General features: G+C 48.9%; 1 protein-coding gene across 1 annotated transcript in view; it reads right to left on the bottom strand.

The window, feature by feature from the left end:
* Positions 1–17,328, bottom strand: part of LOC127004769 (methylmalonyl-CoA mutase, mitochondrial-like) — a gene marked incomplete at its 3' end in the record, with an annotated part of 88,414 nt that overhangs the window by 22,994 nt on the left and 48,092 nt on the right.

The following is a 17,328-nucleotide window of genomic DNA, read 5'->3' as shown; positions in this document are numbered from 1 at the left end:
ATACCGCACAAATAACAGTATTTGATTAAAGTCATCAATAAAACCGCAAATTATTAATGTTGCCTTGAAATAGCTCTAGGTCAGAAACCAGAAAATACAATATGCTACATACGATAATCTGGCTTCCCCACGGCCCATGCTTCCCTCTCAATTGCCTGTGGTGCTCATGATGTAAGAACTGCTCATGCTACAGTCACTAGTTTATCAGCTGATAGGCCTACAGTCTGCTTTACAAGCATATGAACACAAAGTTATGCATGAAGTACCGTTATAAAGGTTTAAACAACCAATCATCTGGGCTTCAGGAATGGATAAATCTATTTCACATTATTTCTTATGGGAAAAATGGTTTCAGTTTTTTAGCAAATCTGGTTTCTGTACAGCCTTTAGGAAGAAATCAAGTTCAAGAACCAAGGATCCACTGTACACCTATCCCTCATATATCGCATCTAATTGGGACCATGAATCCCCCAAGATAAAGAAAACTGCATTAGCCAAACAAGAGAATTAATGGGATTTATTTTAATTACAGTACCCTCTCAAGTTTCGAGCTGTCCGAGTTTCGCGGTTAGTCCTAAATTCTTATCATCCCAGCTTTCGCGCATTATCACCCCGAGTTTCGCGCTGCTTTGACACGTACGGGTCACGTCTACTTACCATCGGCATCACGCACGCTACCTTAAGAGGAAGTATCACACTGGATGTTTTCCTCCAAACATTGTGGCTATGGCAAGAGAGAGAGAGAGAGAGAGAGAGAGAGAGAGAGAGAGAGAGAGAGAGAGAGAGAGAGAGAGAGAGAGAGAGAGAGAGAGAGAGAGAGAGAGAGAGAGAGAGAGAGAGAGAGAGAGAGAGAGAGAGAGAGAGAGAGAGAGAGAGAGAGAGAGAGAGAGAGAGAGAGAGAGGGGAACGGGAAGAGAAAACAGGTCGTTTTGAAGCCGCAGTTGAAGGCGGCTGCCTTACGATTGGCTGACAGTTCTGAAAACACGCTTGTGATTCGCTGGGAGTCCGATGATGTCATCGCCGACACTCACCCTATCAGCGGCTTTGCTGCCTTAAGGCGGTGTCACAATGGCCGTTTTCGTCCAACTGTTGGGGCTACAGGCAACGCCCGTGTGCCCAACTGGGAGCGAGTTCACGGTTATCTGTAAGCTGGTGTCACACAGGGCTTTTTTCTTTCCGTCGCATTGGCGCCACCTAGGGCAACCGGCAACTCCAACTTTTCCTGGTGTGCGTCACACACGGCCAAGGTGTAAACACAGAACTTCCCCTGTATCAACATGGCGTCTGCTTAAGTAAGGGCTGTCGCGGCTTGTGCTGCCATTACCCAAGTTATGGACTTGTTGCTGAAGTTAAATGGAAGGGAGAAACAGTTGTGGGTGTGGCATGCCTGTGGTTCCTGCATGCCAGTTCTCATTGTCACCACTGCGCGTGCACGGCCAACCCACCCATACACATGGATTGAATAACAACACACACACACACACACACACACACACGCACACACCACTGCAGATGTTTCTGACAAACAGAAACGACTTCACCATTTCTTGAGTGTGTTAGAACGTATTTGGTGAGTGGCTCACATGAACCAAACCTAGCTCTTGGCAAGAAGAGAGCAGTCATCTTTAACACTGCTCTCTTCTTGCCATTGGGTATGTTTGGTTTGTATGAACCACTCACCAAATAAGTTCTAACACACTCTAGGAAATGGTGAAGCCATTTTTGTTTGTGAGAAACATCTGCCATGGTTCATGATGAGTCTGGTGTGTGCGTGCGTGTGTGTGTGTCTTTGTTGTTACTCGATCCACGTGTTTATGTGGTCGGAGTCTACGTAGATGGGTGGGTTGGCCGCTCACGCGCAGTGGAGACAATGAGAACTGGCACGGAGGAACCCTGACACACCACACCCACAACAGCTTCTTCCTGCCATTTAACTGCAGCAACAAGTCCACAACTTGGGTAATGGCAGCACAAGCCGCGACAGCCCTTACTTTAGCAGACGACGCCATGTCGGTACAGGGCAAGTGCTTTGTTTACGTTGTGGATGTGGATACGGGCAACCAACCTTGGCCCGGAAAAGTTGGATTTGCTGGTTGCCCAAGCTGCCGCCAACACGGTCGGAAGAAAACGGCCCAGTGCGACACCAGCAGGTGACGGACAACTGACAACTCACTCCCGGATGGACGCACAGGAGTTGCCAGTAGCCACAACGGATAGAAGTAAACGGCCAGTGTGACACTGCCCCAAGGCGGCGAGGCCGCTGACCGGGTGAGCGCCGGCGATGACAGCATCAGACTCCTAGTGAATCACAAGCGTGTTTTCAGAGCTCAGCCAATCATAAGGCTTCATCTGTGGCTTTAAAACGACCCGTTCTCTCTTCCTGTTTTCTTCCTTTTTCCAAGGTACGTATTTTGAGATAACAAGGGAGTAAAGGAGGAAAAAAAGTGAGCTCCGGGGGGCAGCATGAGCCATTTATAATGGCGCCACTATAAACAGTTGCCTGCGCCATGACAGGCTCAGGACTGACTATCAGGCCCAGATGGATAGTCTACCGGCGCCATAGGCCATTTGTAAAAAAAAAAAAAAAAAAACAGATAAGCGCTTTTTCAGTGTTTTCGATACCTTGAGTTTCATGATCCTCGAGTTTAGCGCTATACCTTCAGAACGAAGCAAGCGCGAAACTCGAGAGGGTACTGTCCTAGACCTTTTCAACTCACCATATCTTCCCCATTCCTCCCTCTTTCCTTTCACTTTTAGGGGCAATAGCAACACACAAACAGCTAAACATTTGAACAATAAAACAGCACATTACTGTACAACACTTTAAATGTAATTTTTCACCTTGTTGGTGACCTTCCGATGCATAGGGGTCAGAGCACGAGTACACTATAGTTCAGTATGAAATAACGAATGATTTTTCTGTCCACTTGTGTATCAAGCCACACCTGCTGGAGCCTGGGTGTGTATCTGTTTCAGCCTGCTCACCAGGCCTGAGGGGAGGTCAGTGGGGTAGCAACAGCAATCAACTCACCCTATCTTGACCTGAACCCTGACTTCAGAGGCTTGGTCACCGGGCTAAGAGTGGATAGTAGGAAGGTTAGGCCTCAGCTCAACTCTCCCAATTGACCCCATGTGGTACAACATCAGGTACAAAATTACAGTACAATATTCTATTGTACTAGTACGCTCCAAAGACAATACATATGCTTGTATTGTATGATATGAAGATAAAGTACAATTTTTTTCTTTGGTACAAATTATGATAAAGGAATCATACTGCACCATACTACTCATGCTCTGGCTTGGGGCTCCGAGGCTTGGGTGAATGTCTGTCCTGTCTGCCCGAGTGAGCCAGTAACTCAGCAAGGAAATAATCAGCTTCATCTCCTCAGAGTCAACCACCTCTTGGTGGGGTCCTGGTTCAGGCTACGAGGTAACAGGGGTGTCAATGTCGGTGTCAGGGGATGCTGAGGGATTGGTTGACTGACTGAATGGGGCATGCAGTCATGGTGCCAAAACAACAGGGATGTCGATCGGTGTCAAGGATGTGGCTGATCAGTTCCCCATGGCTAAAGACCTCTTTTTAGAGCTCTGATCAGCTCTAGATCATTGGTTGGGATCTGAATCTGGTCTGCATTTGCTCTGCAAAAACAGAATGCCCTGAGGCAGATCTGTACATCCTGCCCCTTTGGCAGTGGCCATATTACTACTTATTTTTGCTATTTATCATATTTTACTTACACATAAAGTCCCCTTGTGCTGTCAGAGGGCCTCAACGGAAGGTATTGGTGGTTGGTTAATACTGAGACAGAAATATGCTGAAAACTGCAAAAAATAGGCTAAAAATATTGTGATGATGAGTGAGGAGGAAGAGGAATCTCAAACACTCACCACAGACCTTGGTGTAGGTCACACAGTGGTCTGTTCATGCCTACAGCTGCGCACCAAGACGCAGGCAGCCACCTTTGCTGCATAGCCAGGGCTACAGAACTATAGTTCCAAACACCAACGCAACACTAGCCATGGGTCAGCCATGGCGCAGCTGAGGACTGTGGGCGTCATCTGCTGCAAACCATCTCCAGTTTCTAATCAGGCAGATCATGAGCAGATGAGTGACCTGAAATGGATTCCAGATCTCATTTGGTAAACAGAACACAGGCTTTGTGACCAGATCAGCGACCTGAAACAGATCATCAAAAATAGAAGAGGCCTTAAGTGGCTCAGTAATCACTGTGAAAGACAGACCGTCACATCAGCAATTTCATCCTCAGCCATCAGGTCTTCAGGAATGGTGGGGCTATACCTATGCATGCAAGTTTTAAATATCCTCAGTTGTTGTGCTGGAGAAAGCAGCCCCGAGGATTCATGTTACCATACCTCCTCTGCAGCTGCCGGAACTTGTGTTGTGTTGTCGTGGTGGTTGTGGGAGGAGGGAGGAGGCCATTGTGCCCAGTAAGCCATAACCCCAATATTAGTGACACTTGTTTACATGATCACCAGGCAAGGACTAACTTTTGGCAGGAAAGCAAGCCTTGATCTTGATCTTGATCTACGTACTGTACAGGTGACCCGAGTCTTGCATTGGTATCAAGAGATCATCACTCAGGCTTTAGAGAAACTGCAATAACACAGTGAAAAACTACTGTATTGAACACCACTGAGTGCTGGGGATCAAACCTGAGCCTTCTGAATAGAAGTCTGGACAGTATACCAGCTAGTACACCACCGATGAGCTAAAAGGTCATCGCGCCAGAGGCCACTTCTGTGGCCCATACCTGACACCCCAGCCCAGCACTGTGGACATGAATTCATTCATTACAGAAGTTTTTCATTGTGTTATTGCAGTTTCTCTAATGCATATATACACCATATGTGACAAAGGGGTTGATTAAAAGCGTTCCCGACCATCACGAGCGTGAGCGGGGTCACCTTCACCTTCATGTCCACAGTGCGGGGCTAGGGCATCAGGTATGGGCCGCAGAAGTGGCCTCTGGCGCGGTGACCTTTTAGCTCATCTGTGACACAGTCGGTATGCTGCCCTGACTTCTATTCAGAAGGCTCAAGTTTGATCTCCGGTGTTCATTACAGCACTCATGCTTCCTTCATACTAGTTTTCATGCTCAGGGGTCTCTGTCAATCAATCACAGCACAGGGAGGCGCTAAAATGAACCCAATCAGAGTGAAAGTCACCAATATATCACCGTCAATCAAAACACACACCCGTGATACATAAGAAATGTCAATGATGCCTAAAAAAAAATTTTTTTTTTTTTTTTTTTTTTTTTAGGTACTGCCTATAGTGTCAGTAAGTTGTCTTGAGGGGCCTGTTAGATGGCCCCAGCCTGTTAGTGGGCTCCACATCCCCAACGAGACTTTTGAATGCCTCTCCTTCGCGATAGCCTACCTCATGATATATGAAGGATACCAGTATTTTCATTTGTATTTGAATACTTGGGCAAGTATCTGTATTCTTCAAATAATGTGACAAATAATCAAATTTATTATCAGGAATAATCATTCATTTTATCCTAAAGTGTTACCTTCAGCTGAAATGAATAGAGGGCTATAACAGCATGACTCAGATGACACAATGTGCCCAGTGTGCATTCAATCAATCAGTCAATGGGGGCATATGTTGGGGGGAGCGTCGCCTCACCCACCCTACGACGCAAAGTCTGGGGGTCCCTCTGGGTAAGTCTCCGTGCAGGCACCTTCCCGTCCTGAGTACCTCCTGGCAGGATCTATCGACTTGCTCAAGCCACGAACTTTGTGGGTGTCCCCTTGGCCTCCTCCACTCAGGATTGTCTCTTACAGAGACAACCCAATGAGCAGGATCAGCTTCTGGGCTGTGTGCCACAGGCCTGTATAGCCAGAGTTGGCGTTGATGAACTATGCAGGCAACAGGCCTCAAATCAGTCTCACGGAGGCTGCAGAACTCTTAACCTCAGACCTTGCTATCATTTCCGATTGGGGCAGAAGGAACCTTGTGTCCTTCAATGCCTCAAAAACTCAATTTCTCCACCTATCAACTCGACACAATCTTCCAAACACCTATCCCCTATTCTTCGACAACACTCAGCTGTCACCGTCTTCAACACTAAACATCCTCGGTCTATCCTTAACTCAAAATCTCAACTGGAAACTTCATATCTCCTCTCTCGCCAAATCAGCTTCCTCGAGGTTGGGCGTTCTGTATCGTCTCCGCCAGTTCTTCTCCCCCGCGCAATTGCTATCCATATACAGGGGCCTTGTCCACCCTCGTATGGAGTATGCATCTCACGTGTGGGGGGGCTCCACTCACACAGCTCTTCTGGACAGAGTGGAGTCTATGGCTCTTCGTCTCATCAGCTCTCCTCCTCCTACTGATAGTCTTCTACCTCTTAAATTCCGCCGCGATGTTGCCTCTCTTTCTATCTTCTATCGATATTTCCACGCTGACTGCTCTTCTGAACTTGCTAACTGCATGCCTCCCCCCCTCCCGCGGCCCCGCTGCACTCAACTTTCTACTCATGCTCATCCCTATACTGTCCAAACCCCTTATGCAAGAGTTAACCAGCATCTTCACTCTTTCATCCCTCACACTGGTAAACTCTGGAACAATCTTCCTTCATCTGTATTTCCTCCTGCCTACGACTTGAACTCTTTCAAAAGGAGGGTATCAGGACACCTCTCCTCCCGAAATTGACCTTTCTTTCGGCCACCTCTTTTGATTATTTTTTGGGAGCAGCAAGTAGCCGGCGTTTTTTTATTATTGTTTCCTTTTTTGTGTGCCCTTGAGCTGTCTCCTTTGTTGTATAAAAAATTAAAAAAAATAAAAAACGTAGTTGCCAGTTTGACAAAAAGTCATTCCAGCGATATCCCACGATTCTGCATAAACAATTATTACCAAAGGCATCAATCTGCCTCTCCAAGTCTCCATTTAGTGTCCATGTCCCACAGCCATAGAGTAAGACAGGGAGCACAAGAGACTTGAAGATTCGGATCTTTGTCTTCTGCACAGAGGTAGACAACGCCATATACTACTTGTGCTGAGCGAGTCTGTAACACTGTGAGCCAAGCCAATTCCCCGTAAGACTTCCTGGCGAGGCCCACTGTTGTTATGAACTATGCTACCAAGGTAGAGTCAAACCTCAGTTTACGAGTGCCTTAGTCTACAAGCGTTTTGATTTATAAGCAAAAAAAATCCCACAAAAATGCCTTGGTTTATGAGCAGTGACTTGGAATATGAGAAGCATAATAGTATTATATATATAATACAGACGTGTTTATTTGTGTTCAAAGCGTTACATGTTTACCCCATAAACATATTCCACCCACTGTCTCACAACAACAACTCAAGACGACCAAATGACTTAAGAGTACCGTACTGCCGCACTGTCCAGGCTCAGCGCAGTGAGTGTGTGGGGCGTCACGCACTGAAACAGCCTCCCACAGAATATCAAATCCCTTACTTCAATTAATGTATTCAAAGGAAAAATCAAATCACTGTTACTGAAAAGTTATGAACAATAGTCATACTTTATTATATTATTGTAATTATTTAGTATCATTCTTGTATGAATGTGTATGTGTATATATATGGATATATGTATGTCTATGTATGTATATGTGTGTTGATGTATGTGTATTGTGTGTATGTACTGTATGCATGTACAGTACCCTCTCGAGTTTCGCGCTCGCTTCGTTCCGAAGGTATAGCGCTCAACTCAAGGATCGCGAAACTTGAGGTATTGAAAGCACTGAAAAAAGTGCTTATCTGTTCCGACCCATGGTTGTTGTTTTTTGTTTTGTTTTTCACATGTGGGCTATGGTGCCAGTAGACTATCCATCTGGGCCTGATGGTCGGCCCTGAGCCCGTCATGGTGCAGGCAACTGTTTATAGTGGCGCCATTATATTTGGCTCATGCTGCCCCTTGAAGCTCACTTCTTTTCCTCCTTTACTCCCTTGTTATCTCAAAATACGTACCATGGAGAAAGGAAGAGAGAACGGGTTGTTTTAAAGCCACAGATGAAGCCTTATGATTGGCTGAGCTCTGAAAACACACCTGTGATTCGCTGGGAGTCCGATGACGCCATTGCCAGCACTCACCCGGTCAGCGGCCTCGCTGCCTTAAGGCAGTGTCTCACTGGCCGTTTTCTTCTAACCGTTGTGGCTACTGGCAATGCCCGTGCGTCCATCCGGGAGCGAGTTGTCAGTTGTCCGTAACCTGGTGTCACACTGGGCCCTTTTTTTCCCACCGCGTTGACGGCAGCTTGGGCAACCGGCAAATCCAAATTTTCCAGGTGTGCCTCACACATGGCCAAGGTCAGTTGCCCATACCCACATCCATAACGTAAACAAAGCACTTGCGCTGTATCTACATGGCAAAAGTAAGGGCTGTCGCGGCTTGTGCTGCCATTACCCAAGTTATGGACTTGTTGCTGCAGTTAAATGGAAGGAAGAAGCTGTTGTGGGTGTGGCATGCCTGTGGTTCCTCCATGCCAATTCTCATTGTCACTACCGCGCATGAGCGGCCAACCCACCCATCTAGACTCCGACCACATAAACATGTGAAACGAGTAAAAACAAAGACACACACACACACACATACAGGCACGCACACACCAGACTCATCATGAGCCATGGGAAATGTTTCTCACAAACAAAAATGGCTTCACCATTTCCTAGAGTGTATTAGAACTTATTTGATGAGTGGTTCATACAAACCAAACATACCCAATGGCAAGAAGAGAGCAGTGTTAAAGACGACTTCTCTCTTCTTGCCAAGAGCTAGGTTTGGTTCATGTGAGCCACTCACCAAATACGTTCTAACACACTCAAGAAATGGTGCAGTCATTTCTGTTTGTCAAAAACATCTGCAATGGTTCCTAATGAGTCTGGTGTTTGTGTGTGTGTGTGTGTGTGTGTGTGTGTGTTGTTATTCGATCCATGTGTTTGTGGTTGTAGTTATTGTTTAACACTATTTGAATTTCCTCTTTTAGCTTTGTTTCCGTTAAACACACAATCTTGGGTTCTTTTTCCTTTAGGCAATCTTGTAACTCCAATTTTCTAGGTATTATCCCATCTACGTTGGTATACATCACACTTAAACCCTTAGTTGTTCCAGTTTTGTCTAGTTTCTCATCAGTTATGGCTTTTCCCTTATGTACCATTTTTTTACCCTGTCTCCCAAGATTCTCCAAAATAACTTACTTACTTCCTCCTCTGTTCTGCACTATTTTACTCCTTTACCTCTGCTTTCATTTCATTCCATTTTTTCCTTTCTTCTTCATTTCTATTTTTCCTTATATATATTTCCTTACATTCATCTATTTCTTTTAGCTTAGTTATTCTATACAATATTTCCTGTTACCTGCTGGGATTTTTATCTTAATTTCACTGGTCTCGTTTTACCTTCTACATAAGGACCCAGCCTAACGATCTCTTCCACCTCCTCCTCAAGGTTGTGTAATTCCTCATCATTCAGGTTCTTCAGTAAGTCCTTCACTGATTTTAGTTCCTCCTTTTCCCTTCTTGGTTTATACATTATATTCTTCTCTTTGATTCCAAATATTATTACACTTTTTCTTGTCGGCCACATCCCTAACTAATCTTCATTGTTTTTCAGAACCTTGACCACCTTTTTTTCTACATTTTCTTCTCTTCTTTCAGTTGCTTTTCAATTACTTCCTTAACATTAGTTTTTTCATGTTCTACTTTCCAGGTCTTCATTTCACCCAACATTTTCTCTCACTTTTGTCCACTATTGCTTTCAGGTGTTTATTTTCCTTTCTTATAACTCCTAGGCCTTCCTTCATCGTTTTTTTCATATTTTGCCAACTTCTCTCTCAACTCCTCATTTTCTTGAACTACCTTTTTTGCGTCCTCTAGACTGCGTACTCCTGACTGGAGATCACTTAGCAGTTTCTTACCTTGTGTGTCCTCTTCTTCAATGTACTTTACTTTTCCAATCCACTTGTTTAATATCTTCTCCATCAACAACACTCTTTTGTACAAAGCTGACTTTAATTACAACTAAATCCAGAAAAACTAGCCTTGGTAGTTTCATAGCAATCGTCTTCACTTTCACTGTCCCCCATAGCTGTTTCTCGTATTTTCGTTCGTGTTCCAGTTCCTCTTCCTCTTCTTTTCGGTGTCTGCCACTCCCCTTCCTCACCCCCCCACTCATCCTATACCAGCTCAAATAGGAGACAGGCCCAACTCAGAATATCTCCCAGACCCCGCAAAAACACAACCCAGGCTTGCAGACGAAAACCAGCACAGGTATTTGGGAGCGGCGCGTCTTCCCTGTTCAACAGTTTGACGGTGTGTGTATTTACCTATTTGTATTTACCTATTTGTAGTTTACAGGGCCTGAGCTAACCTCTAATAGTCCCGTCTCCATATCTACATTCATCCAGACTTTCCTTCATTTGATGGACACTGCTCGCCTCCACCACCTCTTCCCGCAAATAATACTTCTATGTGGAAAACTATACTTCTTCAAGTCACTCAAACAGGTTCCTTTATTAAGTTTCTTTCCATGTTCTCTCAGCCCCTGCATTCTCGCAGTAGAGAAGAGATCATCTCTATCCACCTCATCAAACTAATTTACTAACTTATACAGCGTGATCAGATCTCCTCTCTCCCTTCTTTGTTCCAGTGTCATTAAGCCCATCTCCTTCAATCTGTCTTCATATGTCATATTCAAGAGTTCTGGGACCATTTTAGTTGCAATTCTCTGTATTCTTTCCAACTTTCTGACATTCTTCTTTTTGTGAGGCAACTGCAGCATATTCAAGTTTTGGTCGTTTCAGTGTTGTTCATATTTTCTTCATCATTTCCTTGTCTATATAATGGTATGCTACCCTTATATTTTGCATCATCCTGTAGGTGTGTGTGTGTGTGTGTGCGTAATTCACCTCTTGGTCTGCTGCTGCGGGTCTCTCTTGAGACAGCCAGCCATTCCCCTACGCAAGGAACTCAGAGCTAAGTGACCGATTTTTTTTTTTTTTTTTTTTTTTTGTGTGTGTGTGTGTGTGTGTGTGTGTGTATTTACCTAGTTGTATTAACCTAGTTGTGACATACGGGAAAGGAGCTACGCTAGCGCTGTCCCGTCTCCACATCCGCTCTTGTCCAACTTTTCCTTAAAATCATGAATGTTTCTTGCACAAACCACCTCCTCCTCCAGCCTTTTCCATAGCTCAATGCTTCTGTTTGGGAAGCTAAACTTTTTCATATCTCACCTACACGTGGTTGCCCTCAACTTCCTTCCATGCCCTCTCGTTTCTCTCTTGTTCCACACACACAGATCCTCTCTGTCCAAATGCTCCACTCCGCTCACCACCCTGTACACCGCTATCAGGTCTCCTCTTTCTCTTCTTCTCTTCAGGGTTGTGAGCCCCATGCTATTGAGTCTCTCCTCATAAGTCCGATCCCTATGTTCCAGTACCATCTTAGTTGTCGCTCTCTGTACTCTTTCCAGCTTTCTTATATTATGGGGAGCTACCTACGTCAGAGGCACCAGTGTATGGGGAGCTACCTACGTCAGAGGCACCAGTGTATGGGGAGCTACCTACGTCAGAGGCACCAGTGTATGGGGAGCTACCTACGTCAGAGGCACCAGTGTATGGGGAGCTACCTACGTCAGAGGCACCAGTGTATGGGGAGCTACCTACGTCAGGGGCACCAGTGTATGGGGAGCTGCCTACGTCACAGGCACCAGTGTATGGGGAGCTGCCTACGTCAGAGGCACCAGTGTATGGGGAGCTACCTACGTCAGATGCACCAGTGTATGGGGAGCTACCTACGTCAGGGGCACCAGTGTAAGGGGAGCTGCCTACGTCACGGGCACCAGTGTATGGGGAGCTACCTACGTCAGGGGCACCAGTGTATGGAGAGCTGCCTACGTCAGGGGCACCAGTGTATGGAGAGCTGCCTACGTCAGGGGCACCAGTGTACGGGGAGCTGCCTACGTCACAAGCACCAGTGTATGGGGAGCTGCCAACGTCACAGGCACCAGTGTATGGGGAGCTGCCAACGTCACAGGCACCAGTGTATGGGGAGCTGCCAACGTCACAGGCACCAGTGTATGGGGAGCTGCCAACGTCACAGGCACCAGTGTATGGGGAGCTGCCAACGTCACAGGCACCAGTGTATGGGGAGCTGCCTACGTCACAGGCACCAGTGTAAGGGGAGCTGCCTACGTCACAGGCACCAGTGTATGGGGAGCTGCCTACGTCACAGGCACCAGTGTATGGGGAGCTGCCAACGTCACAGGCACCAGTGTATGGGGAGCTGCCAACGTCACAGGCACCAGTGTAAGGGGAGCTGCCAACGTCACAGGCACCAGTGTATGGGGAGCTGCCAACGTCACAGGCACCAGTGTATGGGGAGCTGCCAACGTCACAGGCACCAGTGTATGGGGAGCTGCCTACGTCACAGGCACCAGTGTATGGGGAGCTACCTACGTCACAGGCACCAGTGTATGGGGAGCTGCCTACGTCAGGGGCACCAGTGTATGGGGAGCTGCCTACGTCACAGGCACCAGTGTATGGGGAGCTACCTACGTCACAGGCACCAGTGTATGGGGAGCTGCCTACGTCACAGGCACCAGTGTATGGGGAGCTACCTACGTCACAGGCACCAGTGTATGGGGAGCTGCCTACGTCACAGGCACCAGTGTATGGGGAGCTGCCTACGTCAGAGGCACCAGTGTATGGGGAGCTGCCTACGTCAGGGGCACCAGTGTATGGGGAGCTGCCTACGTCACAGGCACCAGTGTATGGGAGCTGCCTACGTCACAGGCACCAGTGTATGGGGAGCTGCCTACGTCACAGGCACCAGTGTATGGGGAGCTACCTACGTCACTGCCACCAGTGTATGGGGAGCTACCTACGTCACTGCCACCAGTGTATGGGGAGCTACCTATGTCACAGGCACCAGTGTATGGGGAGCTCCCTACGTCAGGGGCACCAGTGTATGGGGATCTGCCTACGTCAGGGGCACACGTGTATGGGGAACTGCCTCGTCACGGGCACCAGTGTATGGGGAGCTGCCTACGTCACTGGCACCAGTGTATGGGGAGCTCCCTACGTCAGGGGCACCAGTGTATGGGGATCTGCCTACGTCAGGGGCACCAGTGTATGGGGAGCTGCCTACGTCAGGGGCACCAGTGTATGGTGAACTGCCTACGTCAGGGGCACCAGTGTATGGGGAGCTACCTACGTCAGGGGCACCAGTGTATGGGGAGCTGCCTACGTCAGGGGCACCAGTGCATGGGGAGCTGCCAACGTCAGGGGCACCAGTGTATGGGGAGCTGCCTACGTCAAGGGCACCAGTGTCTGGGGAGCTGCCAACGCGTCAGGGGCACCAGTGTATGGGGAGCTGCCACGCCAAGGGCACCAGTGTATGGGGAGCTGCCTCGTCACAGGCACCAGTGTATGGGGAGCTGCCTACGTCAAGGGCACCAGTGTATGGGGAGCTGCCTACGTCACAGGCACCAGTGTATGGGGAGCTGCCTACGTCACAGGCACCAGTGTATGGGGAGCTGCCTACGTCAGGGGCACCAGTGTATGGGGAGCTGCCTACGTCAGGGGCACCAGTGTATGGGGAGCTACCTACGTCAGGGGCACCAGTGTATGGGGAGCTACCTACGTCAGAGGCACCAGTGTATGGGGAGCTACCTACGTCAGGGGCACCAGTGTATGGGGAGCTGCCTACGTCACAGGCACCAGTGTATGGGGAGCTGCCTACGTCAGAGGCACCAGTGTATGGGGAGCTACCTACGTCAGAGGCACCAGTGTATGGGGAGCTACCTACGTCAGGGGCACCAGTGTATGGGGATCTGCCTACGTCAGGGGCACCAGTGTATGGGGAGCTGCCTACGTCAGGGGCACCAGTGTATGGGGATCTGCCTACGTCAGGGGCACCAGTGTATGGGGAGCTCCCTACGTCAGGGGCACCAGTGTATGGGGATCTGCCTACGTCAGGGGCACCAGTGTATGGGGAGCTGCCTACGTCAGGGGCACCAGTGTATGGTGAACTGCCTACGTCAGGGGCACCAGTGTATGGGGAGCTACCTACGTCAGGGGCACCAGTGTATGGGGAGCTGCCTACATCAGGGGCACCAGTGTATGGGGAGCTTACTACGTCATGGGCACCAGTGTATGGGGAGCTGCCTACGTGAGGGGCACCAGTGCATGGGGAGCTGCCAACGTCAGGGGCACCAGTGTATGGGGAGCTGCCTACGTCAAGGGCACCAGTGTATGGGGAGCTGCCTACGTCAGGGGCACCAGTGTATGGGGAGCTGCCTACGTTACAGGCACCAGTGTATGGGGACCTACCTACGTCAGGGGCACCAGTGTATGGGGAGCTACCTATGTCAGGGGCACCAGTGTATGGGGACCTCCCTACGTCAGGGGCACCAGTGTATGGGGAGCTACCTACGTCATGGCACCAGTGTATGGGGAGCTACCTACGTCAGGGGCACCAGTGTATGGGGAGCTACCTATGTCACAGGCACCAGTGTATGGGGAGCTACCTACGTCAGGGGCACCAGTGTATGGGGACCTACCTACGTCAGGGCACCAGTGTATGGGGAGCTACCTACGTCAGGGGCACCAGCGTATGGGGACCAACCTACGGCAGGGGCACCAGAGTATGGGGACCTACCTACGTCAGGGGCACCAGTGTATGGGGACCTACCTACGTCAGGGCACCAGTGTATGGGGAGCTACCTACGTCAGGGGCACCAGCATATGGGGACCTACCTACGTCAGGGGCACCAGAGTATGGGGAGCTACCTACGTCAGGGGCACCAGTGTATGGGGAGCTACCTCGGTCAGGGGCACAAGTGTATGGGGACCTCCCTACGTCAGGGGCACCAGAGTATGGGGACCTACCACGTCAGGGGCACCAGTGTATGGGGAGCTACCACGTCAGGGGCACCAGAGTATGGGGAGCTACCTACGTCAGGGGCACCAGTGTATGGGGAGCTACCTAGGTCAGGGGCACCAGTGTATGGGGAGCTACCTACGTCAGGGGCACCAGTGTATGGGGAGCTACCTACGTCAGGGGCACCAGTGTATGGGGAGCTACCTATGTCAGGGGCACCAGCGATGGGGAGCTACCACGTCAGGGGCACCAGTGTATAGGAGCTACCACGTCAGGGGCACCAGTGTATGGGGAGCTACCTACGTCAGGGGCACCAGTGTGGGGAGCTACCACGTCAGGGGCACCAGTCTATGGGGAGCTACCTACGTCAGGGGCACCAGTGTATGGGGAGCTACCTACGTCAGGGGCACCAGTGTATGGGGAGCTACCTACGTCAGGGGCACCAGTGTATGGGGAGCTACCTACGTCAGGGGCACCAGTGTATGGGGAGCTACCTACGTCAGGGCACCAGAGTATGGGGACCTACCTACGTCAGGGGCACCAGAGTATGGGGACCTACCTACGTCAGGGGCACCAGTGTATGGGGAGCTACCTATGTCAGGGGCACCAGTGTATGGGGAGCTACCTATATCAGGGGCAACAGTGTATGGGGAGCTACCTACGTCAGGGGCACCAGTGTATGGGGTGCTACCTACGTCAGGGGCACCAGTGTATGGGGAGCTACCTACGTCAGGGGCACCAGCGTATGGGGACCTACCTACGTCAGGGGCACCAGTGTATGGGGAGCTACCTACGTCAGGGGCACCAGTGTATGGGGAGCTGCCTACGTCAGGGGCACCAGTGTATGGGGAGCTGCCTACGTCAGGGGCACCAGTGTATGGGGAGCTACCTATGTCAGGGGCACCAGTGTATTGGGAGCTGCCTACGTCAGGGGCACCAGTGTATGGGGAGCTGCCTATGTCAGGGGCACCAGTGAATGGGGAGCTGCCTACGTCAGGGGCACCAGTGTATGGGGAGCTACCTACGTCAGGGGCACCAGTGTATGGGGAGCTACCTATGTCACAGGCACCAGTGTATGGGGAGCTGCCTACGTCAGGGGCACCAGTGTATGGGGAGCTGCCTACGTCAGGGGCACCAGTGTATGGGGAGCTGCCTACGTCAGGGGCACCAGTGTATGGGGAGATGCCTACGTCACAGGCACCAGTGTATGGGGAGCTGCCTACATCAGGGGCACCAGTGTATGGGGAGCTACCTATGTCAGGGGCACCAGTGTATGGGGAGCTGCCTACGTCAAGGGCACCAGTGAATGGGGAGCTGCCTACTTTAGGGGCACCAGTGTATGGGGAGCTGCCTACGTCAGGGGCACCAGTGTATGGGGAGCTACCTACATCAGGGGCACCCATAGCTGGGCACGATAACATAAAACCTTATCCCCGATAACCGATAACTGATAATGAAAAACCTTAATGGCGATAACCGATATTCGTTAACTAGAGACACAAATATAGGCGATAACCGATAACCGATACCCGATATAAATCCACAATTCCGATACTAGCTAGCGATAAGTCCAATAGGCGAAAACGATACTATATTGATATTTCAGATAGAACAACATTGATGAATTAAAATTTTCATTATCTGTATTTTAGGAAACTTACAAAACCTTAAAACCACACGTTGACACGTACATATGGACGGTACATGCTCAGACCAGCAAGCGTAGACCTGTACAGTCTCACAAAGCTTTTAAACCGTAATTAAGAGTTGCTGGAAGGCTGAATCAGACATATAGTACCACTACCACCATCCTCGCTGTTTCTAGAATGACACTCTGTACGAGTTGCATTTATATATACAGAGTGTACGTCGTTCTAGAAACAGCGAGGATGGTGGTACTGTATGTTTGATTCAGCTTTCCAGCAACTCTTAATATGTTAAAAAAGCATTGTGAGACTGTACAGGTCTACACTTAATGGTCTGAGCATGCGCAGTTCACGAGAGACCAGTGTTTATAAACAAAAGCACCAGCTTTTGACGATGGGACACCAAATAACACAACACCGGGTGCCTTCAGTATCATGGCATGGTCACAAACGAATTTGGAATATCAAATTTGAAGCAGTGGATAATTATTTTTGGGGCAAAGTTAAATGATTTTTCTCTTTGATATATTGATTTTTGAGTAGCATAAAAAAATAACCTAGTGTTTTAATTTTCATGATCTAAGTATGAAATCTCATCACCGAAGATATTTCATACCACGAAGTTTTTTCATACAACACCGGGCCACGCATGCACAGTAAGGAGACAACGTTTTTTTTTCTGAGGCAGAAAAAAGTAGCGATTATCGCTAGTTTGGTTACAAAAGTAACGAAGATACCGATATATATTTAAATAAGTAGCGGATGGCCGATTACCCGATTTTGTTAACAGCGATAAAGTATCGCGAT

The sequence above is a fragment of the Eriocheir sinensis genome, chromosome 29 (assembly GCF_024679095.1).
Source record: "Eriocheir sinensis breed Jianghai 21 chromosome 29, ASM2467909v1, whole genome shotgun sequence".
NCBI classification, from domain to species: Eukaryota; Metazoa; Arthropoda; class Malacostraca; order Decapoda; family Varunidae; genus Eriocheir; species Eriocheir sinensis.
The sequence above is the reverse complement of the archived record's forward strand: the minus strand, read 5'-3'. Positions and strand labels throughout refer to the sequence as shown.